Source organism: Acomys minous (genome assembly GCF_964271855.1).
Source record: "Acomys minous genome assembly, chromosome: 9".
NCBI classification, from domain to species: Eukaryota; Metazoa; Chordata; class Mammalia; order Rodentia; family Muridae; genus Acomys; species Acomys minous.
In genome coordinates this window covers 52,862,958-52,878,557 of record NC_140490.1, presented here as the reverse complement: position 1 = coordinate 52,878,557, position 15,600 = coordinate 52,862,958, and the positions used below count along the sequence as shown (strand labels likewise).

General features: G+C 44.5%; 1 protein-coding gene across 1 annotated transcript in view; it reads right to left on the bottom strand.

The window, feature by feature from the left end:
- The window catches only part of NEDD9 (neural precursor cell expressed, developmentally down-regulated 9), a 179,126-nt gene that overhangs the window by 157,239 nt on the left and 6,287 nt on the right, over nt 1-15,600 (bottom strand). The window lies entirely within an intron of this gene.

Genomic DNA, 15,600 nt, shown 5'->3' with positions numbered 1-15,600 from the left:
ATCCTGAGCGTTTGTGAAAAGCGAGATTGCTGCCCCACCCAGCCTCATTTCTGTTACAGTAGAGCCTGGCAAGACCAGATATTTGTAGACATTTAAACTGTTTTCCCAAAGCATCCAGCTGCCATTTAGCGGCACCATTTTAGACCCTAGAGTTAGTTGGGTATCTTGTGTAGTCTCTTTAATCTTTGTGACATTTACAGCATTGCAGTTGGACCTCGCCCTAATATAGTACTTAGTGTATTTCTGATAAAGAATGGAGAAGGTTGCAGGTGTAGCTCAGTAGTAGAACATTTGCTTAACTTACAGAAGTCCTGGCTTAATCCCTCACCTCACCACACACAGACACACACACACACACACACACACACACACACACACACACACACACACAGCATATCATAAATAAAAGGGCAGGTAAGTGTTTTGGTGAAGTAAATAACTGCCAACTTCCATTTTTCTTATGTTTTTCAAGTATTGATTGCTAAATAATAACTGTGTGTATTTGTAGAATACAGTCTGATATTTCAATGCATGAATTACAGTGATCAAACCAAGCAACTGGTATACCCATCACCTCAAGCATTTATCTTTTCTTTGCAGTCTGCTGCCTGAAGACTATGCAGCCTGTGTCCTTTACCACAGGAGAACTGTTTCTGCTGGCTCCAAGGCAGACAGTCTCATGGGACTTTGGCTGAGGACATGGGTGGGAACAACAGGATTTCCTGCTTTGACTTTAGAGACTTTGTGCTGAGCACACTGCTCCAACAGTGGCTGTGTCTTGTTCTGGGGCCCCTGGCCAATCCTGCCTGATCCATGAGATTCCATTTTGTCTTGACTATTACTTTCTAAGACTGATCATTTATTCATCACCCACCAATTCCTTTCTGGCTTTATCTTCTTGTTGTGTTTTGGTTTTTAAATAAACTTGTAGGATTATTACACAGGCATATTGTGGTTGCTATATCTCTGTATTCTTGTTCATAAGCTTACAGTAATCTTGCTGAATGATCACTGCATCTCCTGCAGCAGCTGCACCAGGGACTCTGGGCATCCCATAGCCTTTCACTGAGTTTTGTTCTCAGTTGTGGGGACAGCTGCAGGCAGCACAGTACTATTTCTCTAACTGTCTTTACTAGGACAAGAAATGCTTCTTGGACTACAGAGAGCTACTCATGGCCACATCCCAGACCTCAAGGCCAGACACACCCCAAATAAAGCTAAAAAGGAAAAGAAACCACTGACCATTATTAACCACTAAATAGGGATAGTACCATCCAAGTTCTGGAGGGGCATTCGGGTGATGCTTAAGTGGCTTTGTAGCTTTTACATAATGGGTTGAAAGTAGAAATGACATTCCCAAAATAAACACAAATAACAATACTAAAATTTTCAAACAGACTCCTTTTCTTTCATACTGTTTCCCTGACAGTAAGTTCATTAGAACATAGTTTGACGATCGCTAAGCAACAGGGGTCTATCTGGCTCCTCCCTGGAGGGGGGCAGCTGGTTCTAACCAGAGCCAGTGCTTGTGGAGACATGCCTCTTTCTAAATTAGTTCTATAAAATCTGCCTAAGGGAAGGGCAGAGTCTGAGGCCACGAGCAAAACCCAGCCTTCTCTGCCCTTCCACCCAGACAGTCACTGTGGGTTTGGCCTCAAGATGGGACATTTCAACATCTAAGGGACAGACACTTAGCAGTTGGGCGACCAATGCCCTTCCCTCTAATGCTATAAGCAGGCTTGGTGACTCAGCTTTGTAAACTCTTGAAATTCTAGAATCTGGTGGATTTTTGTTGTTGTTTTGAGACAAGGGTTCACTATGTACCTCAGGTTGGCCTTGAGTCCATGATCCCCCTGCCTCAGACCCCTCAGTATGGGATTATGGACACATGTTTATAGTATACCCAGTTCTACCAGAACTCTTATGGTATGTGTTGATAATCTTTATCAGGATTCATCTCAAAAAATATGCTGGCAGGAAAATGTTATGTTAGATAAATAATTCCATTTGGGATGTTTCTGCTTGGAAGCCATTGAGACAGACAAGTCATCCTCCAAGGAAAACGAATAGTTTTCTAGTGGGGAATCTTGTGGGGACCCTCACACCTCAGGAACATGGCAGGTGGTAGAAAGGGTGCCTGGGGGAGATGAGAGAAGGGACCTTCATGTCACCTTTTATAACTTGTCTATTGGTCAGGGAAGTTGTCTCAATGGGTAAAAGCCTTTGCCAACCACCTGAGGAGCTGATATGGGACTCGTAGAAGCCACGTCGATGAACACGGTGGCATATTTCTGCAGCTGCAACACTCCTATTGCAAGATAAGAGGCAGCAACAGAAGAATGTACCAGAAACATGTGTGTCAGCTAGGCCGAAGCTTATAATACAACAGCAGGAAGAGAGATGCTGCCTCAAGCAAGCTGGAAGACAAGGGCAAACATGCAAGGTCGTCTTCTGACATCCACGCTGTGGTGTGCATGCATTCACACAGGGACATAAACACAAAACATTATATATCATGGTATCAGGACTCCTTTTTTTTCTGACTTAAAATGTGTGCATTCCTATGTGTGAAAGATCATGTGATAATAGGGGGCTGGTTATTGTGAGGAGAGATGAGAAACAGTTCTTCTCTCTGAAAGAGTCTGAGGAAAGTCAGAGGCCAGAAGGCAAGGTCACAGTCATACAACAGAAAACAAGAAAGGTTGAATTCTTGTGAGTTATAAAGCATATGGCCATTTGTAGGGCAGAAGCTCATTGTTCTAATGGTGGTGTAGGAACAAATGTTTCTGTAGGAGATGTGTTGTGTCTAAAATGCCTACAAAACCCGAGAGAGCTTCTGTTTGTAACATAGAGAGAACAGAAAGTTCCCACACTGTGGAGTGGCAAGCCCCCAAGAATGTCAAAGTCATATGTGTTACTGAGAGGGTGTTATTGAGCATTTCAATTGAGACAGGTTTGAGGGGACTAAGAAGAAAGAAGTCATATAGATCCCTGTGTAGGAAAACTGCTACAGAAGCAAGCTGAGGCTTTCCATGACACTGTCCTGTCTACTCTCAGACGAAGCCGTCCTGTCTACACTCAGAAAAACTTCAAAAGCAAATGGGTTTTGCTGAGGAATCCAACAGCAACATTTTCTGAGCTCAGATTTCTCTGAGGAAGGGGCTGGGGGAAGCTACTGCCAATTGTTCAGACATGGTGGGGACATTTCCAACTGGCTTGAGAGAACAACTCCCTTTCTCTCCATATTTACAGGATTGGCTAATTGGCCCTTGACACATTCACACAATAGAAACAACTATCTATGTCAGTATAAAGTGGCCCATAAGTTTTTGTCCCTCTTTGCAAACTTCACCTTGGTCTCATGTCCTTGCAGACATCATGTTCAATGATGATAACTGGGCATGATTACGTCAGCCACTCAAACAGTGCTTCATCCATCATCAGGCAGAGTTGAAAAGTCCTTCTTACATCACGCTTCAAGGCACCTTGTGCCATTTACCTTGGACTTCAGGGAGATCCATTGTACGTGGTGGCTGTCCACTCCACAAGACATGACCTTGGCCATGAAAATGTTTTCTAGGTGGGAGATGTTGGTTCACCTCTTTGTTCCTTGGTACCTTGAGATTCACGAGTCATCTCATACCACTGAGGGACAATGAGCCTTTCAATGCAACATGGTAGATAGCTGTGTAGTAATCACATGGAACCACCAAGAAGGCAGTAGAGTTCTGCAGGCTTTATTTGCTAACGTGTCACTGACTGGAGAGATGATGGTCCTTTCCAGCTCTGAATTCTGTGCCAATGGAACAAGATTCAGTCCTCACAGTACCCAGAAGGGAAGGTAATAACAGTCAGGGGAGATTTGCAAAGAAACGGGCCACAGTTTGACATGAGGGCAGCCATCTTGTGTCATCACCACTGCAATTATCCCAGAGATGTCAAAGTTGGTTTTTATGTTTCATGCACTGTCTCTCAGAAAAATATAAAGAGGCTAAGTGCTTAGCATGGCATTAAATGTATTTCAACTGGACCTGGTTTCTGGAATTACCTGACATTGATGTTTTCTTAAGATAGAGTAAGTACATTCTAGCTTGGTTGAAGTCACTGAAGATACCCTAAACAACACACACACACACACACACACACACACACACACACACACACACACACTGGCATTGCTGCCATCTAGGACCATGCTTCTGTTGTTAGTAAGTTGACCAATAAATTTCACTCTGTGCAATACTTGATCTATGAGCCTTTTCTCTTTAATCTTAACATCTTTCAGCCAGTTCTCATTCTTTGGGACTAGACTGTTCTAGAGCACTTACTCAGGGAGAAAAGTTCTAACACGTGGAAGGAGAAAGCATTAGTGATTGGAGTGGACTGGAGAGTTCAAGAAAAGATATCAAGAGGTCACAAACTCTCTCTCTCTCTCTCTCTCTCTCTCTCTCTCTCTCTCTCTCTCTCTCTCTCTCTGTGTGTGTGTGTGTGTGTATGTGTGTGTGTGTGTATGTGTATGTGTGTGTGTATGTGTGTGTGTGTATGTATGTATGCATGTATGTACAAATGTACATGTAAGCTTGTAAGCTAAGCTGGTATACTGGGTAAAAATTTTCCTGAGCAAAGGCAGAGTCTCAGATACCCAGGGAATATTTGGGAGGCACATTAAGAAAAAATAAATGAACTGCATTGCACTGGCTTTAATAGACTGAACCCCTCAAATTAATGAGTAGCAACCTAACACCTAACATGCTGGTGTTGGGAGGCAAAGCCTTTGTGAGGTGTTATATCATGACGGTAGAATCCTCATGAATGCCAAATAGAGATCTCTCATCTGTTTTGTCATGGTTTTAAGATGTGAGAGTACAACAAGAGTACAACCCCTGCTACCCAGAAGCAGGACCTCAACCACAGTGCCACATACATCATGTACTTCTGGCCTCAAGAAATAAATCTGTGCCTGGGCTCAGTGGTACACACCTGTAATCCCAGCGCTTTGGGAGGCAGAGGCAGGTGGATCTTTGTGAGTTTGAGGCTAGCCTGATCTACAAAGTGAGTCCAGAACAGCCAAGGCTACACAGAGAAACCTTGTCCTGAAAAGCCACCAACACCAACTGAAAAACCACCATCAACAACAACAGCAAATAAATAAATAAATACATAAATAGATACATAGATCTGTGACACTGCTATAGTAATCTGAATTGACACCAGCATTATTCCATTTTTACTGCTTATTTCTCTCTCTCTCTCTCTCTCTCTCTCCCTCTCTCTCTCTCTCTCTCTCTCTCTCTGTCTCTCTCTCTCCTGTTTCTGATGTATTCTCATATCACATCTTAAATCATTCAGGAGCATCCATGGGCCCAGAAATGAGCAACCAATCCTCTGACCACCGACTTCCGTGAGTTCAAACACATGTGCTCCTTCCAGCTGTGTATCAGACCATCCTCATTATTTCCTCATAACGCCATTCTCTTGCTTATTTTTTTTGTCTTGGTTCTATTGCTGTGAAAAGACACCACGGCCAAGGCAGCTCTTATGAAAGAAAGCATTCAGTTGGGGGCTTGCCTACAGTTTTAGAGGCTTAGTCCACCGTCATCAGTCAGCCATGGCATAGGAGCAATATCTGAGAGCTTTACATCCCAAATCATAGACTGTAGGCAGAGACTCAGAGACACCATGCCTGTAGTGGATTTCTGGAAGCCCACTCCCAGTGTTACACCTCCTCCAACAAGGCCACACCTCCTAATCTCTCCCAAACAATTCCACTGCTTGGTGACTAAGCATTCAATTATCTGAGCCATTGTCGTTCGAACCACCACACTTTTCTTAGCAAAGGAAGTGGTTTATGTAGGTGGGCTGACTACAGCTATCCAGGAAACAGACACCTATCCACTTGGGATGTCATCAACCACAGATCTCAAAGATGAAAGCTTTGGGGATTGTGTGCTAATGGAACAGATCTTTACTGAACATTTGCCATGTCTAAATCTAGACTCTAAGGAAATAAAAATGATTAAGAGGTTTACAAATCTTTGCTTATTAGAAAAAATGGACACATAGTGATTAACAACACCAATGTTAATATAAGCTATTAGTCTAAAGTTGCTTTATCATACTTTATGTCCTAATAGCAATGATCCATTAATGAAGTAACTTTTAGAAAAGTTCTAATTTCTCTTCTGAAGGATTCTTCTGGCCCTTTCCCTATTTCTAGCCTCCCAGTCTTTTAATCAGTTCTCTCCCAATTGGCTGCCATCATCTCAAGGCAGATGCCAGGCTGACTGGCATCACAGTTGCCTAGAGTACATCTGAACATGCTGTTGGGTACTGTAACAGCTATTCTTGCTTGTCAGTGCAACTACATGTGGAATTAACGGAAACCCCAGCAGCTGGGCACACCTGAGAGGGATTTTTCTTTATTAAATTATCTGAAGTGGGAAGATCCACTTTTTTTTCTTTTTTCTTTTTCTTTTTCTTTTTTTTCTCGTTTTTATTTAATTAATTTATTCAGATTACAACTCAAGTGTTATCTCATCACTTATATCCTCTCATTCCCCCCCCCCCTGCCGCTTTCACCCTATTCCCCTCCCCTAGGTCTATGACCAAGGGGGACCTCCTCTCCCAGTATATGGTCATCGTTTGAGGTGGGAAGATCCACCTTTAAAATGGGCCACACCTTCTCGTGGCAGCTTATATAAAGGAAGCTGTCTCTTTGCCACCTCTCTTATTGGCAAGTCCATTACTTCACTGGCATCAGGGCCCCGTTCTCTGGGATTCTGGCATGTACTGAAGACAAACCGAGAAACCTACCCTTATGGATTGAACAAATACCGGATTGTTGGACTTCCACTGTCAGACAGCCATTGTTGGACCAGCTATTCTATAGCCTGTAAGCCATTCTAATAAATCCTGTGTGTGTGTGTGCGCGCATGTGTGTGTGTGTGTGCGTGTGTGTGTGTGTGTGCGCGCGCGCGTGCACACATGCACGTATTTCATACATATGGAGGTAGGGGAGCAAGAATAACTCATATTCTATCAGTTCCGTTCCCCTGGAGAACGTGACCAACACAGGCACTTCTGCTACCCTCAAATCTGGAGAAACATGAGAAAGAAGCCATCCCCATGATAAGTGAATTTGAACATGGCTTCCACAAAGGGAAGGAGTGAAAAAAAAAAAAAAACAATTCTTTGCAATGAATTTCCAGCCTAAAATGCTTTATAGCTGAATGGTTTTTAACTTTCAGAGGAAGGCCTACTGTCTAGATCTCAACTAAAAGAAATTCTTGGGGCATCAGGGACACCTGTCTTGAAAAATAAGGGACATCAAGAGAGGGAGCAGGAAAGATGGCACAGAGTCCAAAAATATGTTTTCTTGGTTCGCTGAAGCTGTAGCCCCTATATTTATTCTCTTTTAGTTAGCTTTCAGCTGTTGGCTTGACACGGCCTAAAATTATCTGATGGAGTCTTAATTGGGAGAGTGCGAGGATCAGACAGGCTGTGGACATGTCTATGGGACATTTTCTCACTGTTGACTGAGGCGGGTGATACCACCCCTGGCCAGTTGGTCCTGGGTTGTGTAAGAAAGCCGTCTGAGCATAAGCCAGGAGGCAAGCCAGTAAGCAGCAGCCCATCGCGTTTTTCTGCTGTAGTTCTTTCCTAGACATCTCTCAGTGGCGGATTGTACCTGGATGTGTAACCCATCAGAGCCTTTCCTGCTCCGGTTGCTTTTGGCCATTATGTTTATGGGAGTGAGAAGAAGTGAAGCTGGACCCTACTCTGAATAGGTTTAACCAATGAGCACTTTGCTTTATAGTGTGATATTGCTTTATAGCTTGAGGAAGCTAGGCACCCAACACCATCACCCGTGCTTAAAGGCTCCTTCCACAGAGAGCCTGAGAGAGGGGATAGCTGCCAACTCCACTCTGAAGTGCTTTGAAGAAGGAGGCCGTTTTGTTTATGTTAGAGTGGAGGGAACTGATGCGTGAATGGGTGGTTATTTAGTCAGATAGATGGGAATTCAAATTCTAGTTGGCTAACTGTGGCTCTGTAGCAATTTTAAGCCTCAGTGTTTCTCTTTTATTTACTAGTAACGACTTGAAAGGTTTTTTAGAATTTCTCAAGTATAAGGTAGTGTTGTAAGGATGCATATTCATTGTCTAATTTCCCAACAATCCAATGAGGCAATGTGCAGAAATGTGTGAGCGCACAGGCCCTTGTCCACGGGAGGCCCTCATCATAAGGCGGGCCCTTCGCTTCCATCTGGGGATGCATAGAGGATGCCCACTGTCCCATACACACTTAGCTAGGTGTGCAAACAATCTGCCGTATGCCAAAAAAACACCCTGCTTTCCTTTCAGGAATCTGGAATTTTGGTGTTTAAGACAGAGAGTGCCTAAATGACCAGCCCCAGTCAATACTCTGGCACTGAGTCTCTAATGAGCTTCCCAGATAGACCACATTCCATACCCTACAGAAGTCTTTGTTGGAAGAGTCACGTGCATCCTGTATGAGTCCGTAGGGACAGGATTCCCGGTAGCTGATGCCAGGTCTCCTCCCTTTGTGGATCCTGCCTTATGTCCTTTTGAAGTATCAGCACTTAGTTGTGGGTGTAGCTGCATGCTGAACCCTGTGGGGTTTCCAACCAGTCCCTGTACCTCAGGGTGGCCTTGTGAATCCCCTTCCCTTATGTGTATGGCACTGCTATTTAAAGTGATTTAAAGAAACGGTGGCATTATTAAAGGCGAGAAAGCTAATTCACGAAAAAGTTAAGAAACTACATACAGGCCGTTGGCTTAACCAGTATATGGACCCACGTAGAACAGCTGATTTTTTAACCCCTGTGTATACTCTAAAATGGAGAAATGCTCGCAGGGTGGCTGTGAATCAGAGTAGGTGTGTTTGCTTAAACGTGCAGAACACTAAATGGCCTATTATTATGTCATTATGCGACAGCCCCAGTCCTTTCCACCTCCTCACTGATGACCACAGTCCCAGTGACCAACAGAATGCCCCTGAGAAATGAAAATAGTTTTGAGGCAAAGGAGAGACGTTGTACGCAGCTCCGCCTGCTCGCTGCTTGTTTATTCTGTAGTGATCCCTATTGTGACAGATAATTTCGGAGAAAAAAAGAAACTCCTGAATTTCCTCTTTCTTGACTTCTATGGCCTCTAGCTTCCCAGCTTAGAGGGTCTACAAGGCGCAGAAGGTGACATCATCATGACAAGCTGCATGTTTCAGAAGGAGCAGTTTATGGGAGCCCCTCTATTATTGTAGCTGTAGTTTCTATTACCCACAACTGGGCACAGTTTCTTAGTACAAAAGTGGTAAGGTTCAGCTGACTGAAACCATCTTTTCTCAACTTCCCCTCTTGCCTCTCAAGCCTTCTGATTAATAAGGAGACACCCTGTTTCCATGGAAGAAAAGCAAATGACCTCAGCCTCCCACGAACCTAGCCTTGCATTTCTTTCAAAAGGAAACTGTTCCTGTTGCAGGTCTGTCTGTGATGAGCCACACGGAGGAGATGATGGTACGGCGGGAGCCCAGGCTGTCTGAGTGGGTACTGGGTAAAGACAGATGACTTCACCTCCGTCTACTTCTTGAAATTCCCTTTCCTAGAAGAGCAGAGCTTATTCACACTATAGAACACGCCTTTGAATGGAAAGGTCAGGAGCTTCGAGAGACAGTGATCAACAGCCAAGGGATCAAATCCATCCTTGCTCATCCAGTTTTGATAAAGCAAACTTGAGGAAAGCTACGGGTGTTGGCCACTTGAAAAGAGCCCTTCACCATAATGAGTGACATAGAGGGAGTAAGGTTCAGGAAGAAAAGTTGGTAGCATCCAAGGGACACCTCACATATATGGAAGCTTTTCACACAGGGTATTTTGGAGGTGGTGTATGTGGGGCAGGGATGAAGTGTGAGACATGAAATAAAAAAGAAAGATTCCCCTGCCTTGAAATAAAAGGCATATTAGTTTAAGGAAAATCAATGTTTTCACACCAAAGATATAAGTGGTGCCCCGATCCCGGCAAGGGGTTACCCATTACTGGTTGAAAACTCCTTGTGCAAACTCTTAGTCCTGGCTTCCGGCCACATCTGCCTTAGTGGATCAGCTGCCCAAATTTTTACCTAAATGGCCTCCCACTGCAATCTCTTTAGTTTCATTAACAGTAAAGAGAAGGGTACCATCAACAATCTAGGCCAACTGGGAAAATTCAACAAAAGGGTGGGGGTTAACGGGCTAAGCATGCACTAAATTAATATATCAATGTTGGCTGTTATTACTTTTGCCTCATTTTGAGAATAGGTCTCACTCTAGTTTTGGGTGCCCTAGAACTCACTATGTAGCCCAGGCTGCACCTGAACTTGCAGAAGACCTCCTGAGTCAGACTTCTAAGTAAGTACTGGCATTGCAGACAGGAGCCACCATGCCATTGTAAGTCAATGTTTTTTGTTTGTTTGTTTTTTGTCTAAATTCATGATGTTTATTAGAGTCCGAATTAAATCAAACACTTAATCTTAAAATAGAAACCCAATTTTCACTCTACTAAACATTAAGAATAAGGAATTACCGTGCCCCCTCCCCCCCAGAGCCAAACTTAATAAAACTAAATTATAGGCAAAATAAGCATCGCAATAAATTCCATGAATGGTTGGTCAAAATATCAGCCTTTTCCTTACTGTGGCCGCCTTAATCCTTCCTCCCAGGGCTGTCTGGTTAAGTTGCACGCAGTGGTCTAAACAGGCCATGGGCATCAATTAAGATTTAGGTCAAGGCCTCTGACACAAGCCGTGATTTATTTACTGGGACAAAGGAAGACAAATTCTTCCCTGTGGCAGGAGAAGAATAACATTCCTTTCTATTGTAATCACGCTTCATCAAGGAAATGTTGGAAGTCTAGGCGGGGCTGTGCAGGGTGCCTGTGAAAGTGATTGTACGGTTGAGCTTTTGAAATATACAGCCAGCACAAATATGTCTTAACAATTTTTACTGTTGGAATGAATCTCAGGGAAAAGAACTTTTACTGATCTCCCAACACAGTTGTCTCATCACTGAAGGAGCTCGCCATGCCGGCCATATTTAGAGACCCTATCACCAATGACCTTCATTCGAACCTTCTGATGTTTCTTCATAAACATCAGAGTAAACTACAATTAGCAAGTCTCTCTGCCTCTCCTAGAGGGCATCCTGGAAATTCTTAGGAAGCTTCCTGTCTGAATTTATTATTTTTTTTATTAATTTATTCAGATTACATCTCAACTGTTATCCCCTTGCTTGTCTCTTCCCGTTCCTCCCTCCTTCCCTCTTTCACCCTAGGTCTGTGAGAGAAGGGGACCTCCTCCTCCACCATATGGTCACAGCCTATCAAGTCTCATCTCGGTAGCCTGCTTATTCTTTCTCTGAGTGCCACCAGGCCTCCCCACCACAGGGAAGTGGTCAAATATGGGGCATCAGAGTTCATGTCAGAGTCAGTCCCCACTCTCCACAGAAACTCTTCCCAGGAGACCAGACTCTCAGCTCCATCTATGGCAATGTGATTTTTTAAATTTCTTTTTTAATTTTAATTTTATTAATTTATTCAGATTACAACTCAATTGTTATCCCATTACTTGTATCCTCCCATTCCTCCCTCCCTCCCTCCCTCCCACTTTCACCCTATTCCCCTCCCTTAGGTCTATGACCAAGGGGGACCTCCTCCCCCACTATATGGTCATAGGCTATCAAGTCTCATCTTGGTAGCCTGCTTATTCTTTCTTTGAGTGCCATCAGGTCTGCCCATCAAGGGCATGTGGTCAAATATGGAGCACCAGAGTTCAGAATGATTTTTACCCTCTGAACCAATGCATCACTAGAATGCATCATTGTAAAGGTGGCTATTGGCTCTTTTGGCATCATCTGCCAAGCCCTCCTTGTGTATAAACCCAGCACAGTGGCACAGAGCTGTGAGTTTGGTATCCCTGTCAGAACCCTCAACAGTTGTTCAGGAAGCTTCTCAGCTTTGGCTTTTCCCAAGTGCTCTCAGAGGCACTAACTGCTGCTTCTCAGGGGTGTATTCCCAAGTATTTCAGTGAGTGAGACAGGCAAGCTGTTAGCCAAGGGATAGCCCGTGAGTGTAACGTTTCATGGGCAGCTGGGTACTCAGCTCCTCCTTTGATCCTTAGTGAATGTTTGCACTTTGAGAGGGAAAGATAGGGAAGGAGGTGAACCTGAAACTGAACCATAGATTCAAGAAAGGCAAAGCAATGACGATCTGTTTGATTTAGTTAACGAACATGAATCTGGCTATACCTTCTATTCTTCATTAGCACACAGAGTTGCAGTGTTGAAGGATAGCCAGATGGCTCACTTGGCAAAAGCACTTAGCACCAAGCCTGACAAACTGAGTTCAGTCCCCCAAACTCAAATGGTAAGAGGAGAAAACTGACACCTGAAAGTTTTCCTCTGACTTCCACACACATGTTATGGCAGGCATACATGTGCTTGTGAGAGAACACACACACTTAATAGATAAAAATTTTTAAAGAGCTGTCTGTTTTGAAAGTCTGTTATACAAATTTCTCTCTTTCTTAATGAACCACACAGTGAGAACCACAGCCTGGGTACAAGACAACACACCCCGGAGCAAATGAGCCCAGTAGTTTCCCAACTTAAATCCATTTGAGAAAGCTCATGCTGGTGGTAGTCATGTGTGTGTTGGGCTCACCAGTGCTCAGCACACTGCAGAGATCCAGGACATGCGTGGTGACCAATGGCTCATCTACAGGTTGGTCTGTATGAGAACAAAACTGCTTTAAGAGCCTCTTCTCTACTTCACCCATTCTCATCAGCTCTAGACATCATGTGACTTTGTTTACTGAGGCTGGGCTGAGTTGAACTGAATGCTGTAGATGCATTTGGGTTTCATCTTATTTTTCCATGATCTCTAATTCTCTCTCTCTCTCTCTCTCTCTCTCTCTCTCTCTCTCTCTCTCTCTCTCTCTCTCGTTAAATCCTTGTTTCCCTCTGTTGGGCTGGAGCTTACTATATAACTGAGAATGATCTTGATCTTCTGACCCTCCTTCATCCACCCTGTGAGTATTAGGATTGCAGGCACGTATCACCATGCTTGGTCTATTTGCTTCCCGGGGGGTTGACTCTAGGGAGGGTCTTGAGCATGGTAGGCAAGCCCTCTGCTAACTAAGCCACACCCCAGCCTAGCTCCTACCCTGCATTGCCACTCCTTTGCTCACTCCTACAAGATAATATGAATCTAGCACTTTAATGTCTCCGATGGCGTTGGAGACACTTTGTGTGTACATGAATATTAACTCATATTCAAAACTACCCAGTGTGGTAGGGCTTGTCACGTCCTCTGCAGATGAGACACTGACTTGCATGACAGGTGTGTGGCACAGGTGGAATATGAACCTTAGAAGCTGCTGGCTTCCTTTATCACACCAGTGGTTACTGGAGCGCCTTTGGTTCTGTCCATTTCCTGAGCCCCAGACATCATGTCTCAATGGACACTGTTGCCAGTGATGGTACCCACACTGCAAAGAAAGGGATCGCTTTAGGCAGAATGCACACTATTGGTTCTCACGGGGCTTAGAAAGTGTTTTCACTTTCTGTTCTATTTTTGGCAACTATTGGTTACCAAATGAACAAGAGAGGCAGACAATAAAGATCTGAGACTTGGTATAAAGTTTTAACAATTCTTAACATGTGTGGTGGATGGCATAGGAATGGCTCCTATAGACTCATATATTTGAATGCTTGGATCCTAGTTGATGGTTGTTGGAGTAGATGTGGCCTCGTTGGAGGAGGCGTGTCACTGTGTGTGTGTGTGTGTGGGCTTTGAGGTTTCAACTGTCCATGCCAGGCCAGGTCCAGCCCTCACCCCTTGTCTCCCTGCCCGCCTGCAGATCAGGGTGTAGCTCTCAGTTACTTCGGCTTCACTCTGCCTTCCCTACCACCATGCTCCCGAGGAAAAAAATGTCTAACTTTGCCTACAGGGTGCACCATTGGACGGAGTGCTCATTGCTCAGCTGCTGCCCAACTTCCTGCCCTCCTAGGCAAGATACAGAAGTGGGTGTTCCCAGATACCACCTCTGTCTTCTCACATTTCACACTATGGATCCCCTCCCAAGCGCCCCCCTAAAGTTCACACACCCCTTCTCAAGCCACCCTTTCTAGGACCACACTTCTTCAGGCTTTCCTCTCTGCTTCGTGTTACAGCAAGGCCCCTGTGGCCTGTTTATTATGAGCAGAGAGTCCTCCTCCCCTGTCTCAGAGATCTGACTTCTAACACTCACCCACTCACTTGCTTATCCCTTCCTTTCTTCATTTGAGCACTCCCTATACACTGATATATAGAGAAAAGAAAACAGAACCCTGTGGCTATGGAGCTGACAGTCCAGAGGAAACAGACTGCACCTGCTTGCTGAGTTCTCTGCTGGGAAAGGTCGGTTACAAGCAGAGTGTGTGAGGTGACAGGGGGTTGCCATGGCAAGGTGGAATGCGGCTACAGAGCTGAATGAGGAAGGGATACTGCCTTACAGCTGTTCCCCAAGGGTCTTTCTAGGTAGAGATGCCTTAGTAGGGTTTCTACTGCTGTGGTAAAACACCAGGACCAAAAGCAACTTGGAGAGGAAAGGGTTCATTTCAGCTTACACTTCCACATAACACTCCATCACTGAGGAAAGTCAGGGTAAGAATTTAAACAGGGCAGGGACCCAGAGGTGGGAGCTGATGCAGAGACCATGGAAGGGTGCTGCTTCCTGCATTGCTCCCCATGGCTTGCTCAACCTGCTTTCTTATCCATCTAGGACCACCAGTGCAGGGGTGGCACTGCCCACAGTGAGCTGGGGCTTCCCATGTCAATCAACTAACAGATAAGCATGGGCATTTTCTCCAATAGATGTTCTTCTCAGATACCTCTAGCTTGTGTCATACTGACACCAACAAACAAATAAACAACAACAAAAAAAAAACACCAAAATACCTCATCGATCAAAACCAGCTAGGGCAAGAGGGGACCAACACCAGTGCTGAAGTGCTCATTAGGTGTCCTCTTGGGCCTTGTTGGGGACACCAAAGAGGCTGCTTAGCTCTTTAAAAATTAAAAGTTATTCATAACAGAAACATTGGGCTGGAGAGACGGCTCAGCCGTTAAAGGCTCACAACCAAAAACATAATAGAAACGTTGGACTGAAAGCATATTGTAAGGGAAGTAGAGAGTTTTCTATGTGTTTCTGCCCTTCTCGTGCATAGCCTTCCCAGTGTCAGCATCCCACATCACAGAGGTGCGTCTGTTACAACGGATGGATGTACACTGACAAATGATCGACACAGGGTTCAAACTCAGTGTGGAGGACGCTGGTTTATACCGGTGTATAACGTGAAGAGTCCACATCTGTAACGTCATAGGAGGCCACTGTCCTCTGTGTTCCCTGATCCTTCCTCTCCTCCTTAGCACCTTTCCCAGAATGCACCATATTTGGAGTCATGTAGTATGGGGCTTCTTCAGTTTGCCTCCTTCCCCTTGGAGCAGTATGCTTAGGTATGCTATAAATGTGATTTTCATTTCCTCGCTATACATTCTCCATTCCACTCAAATG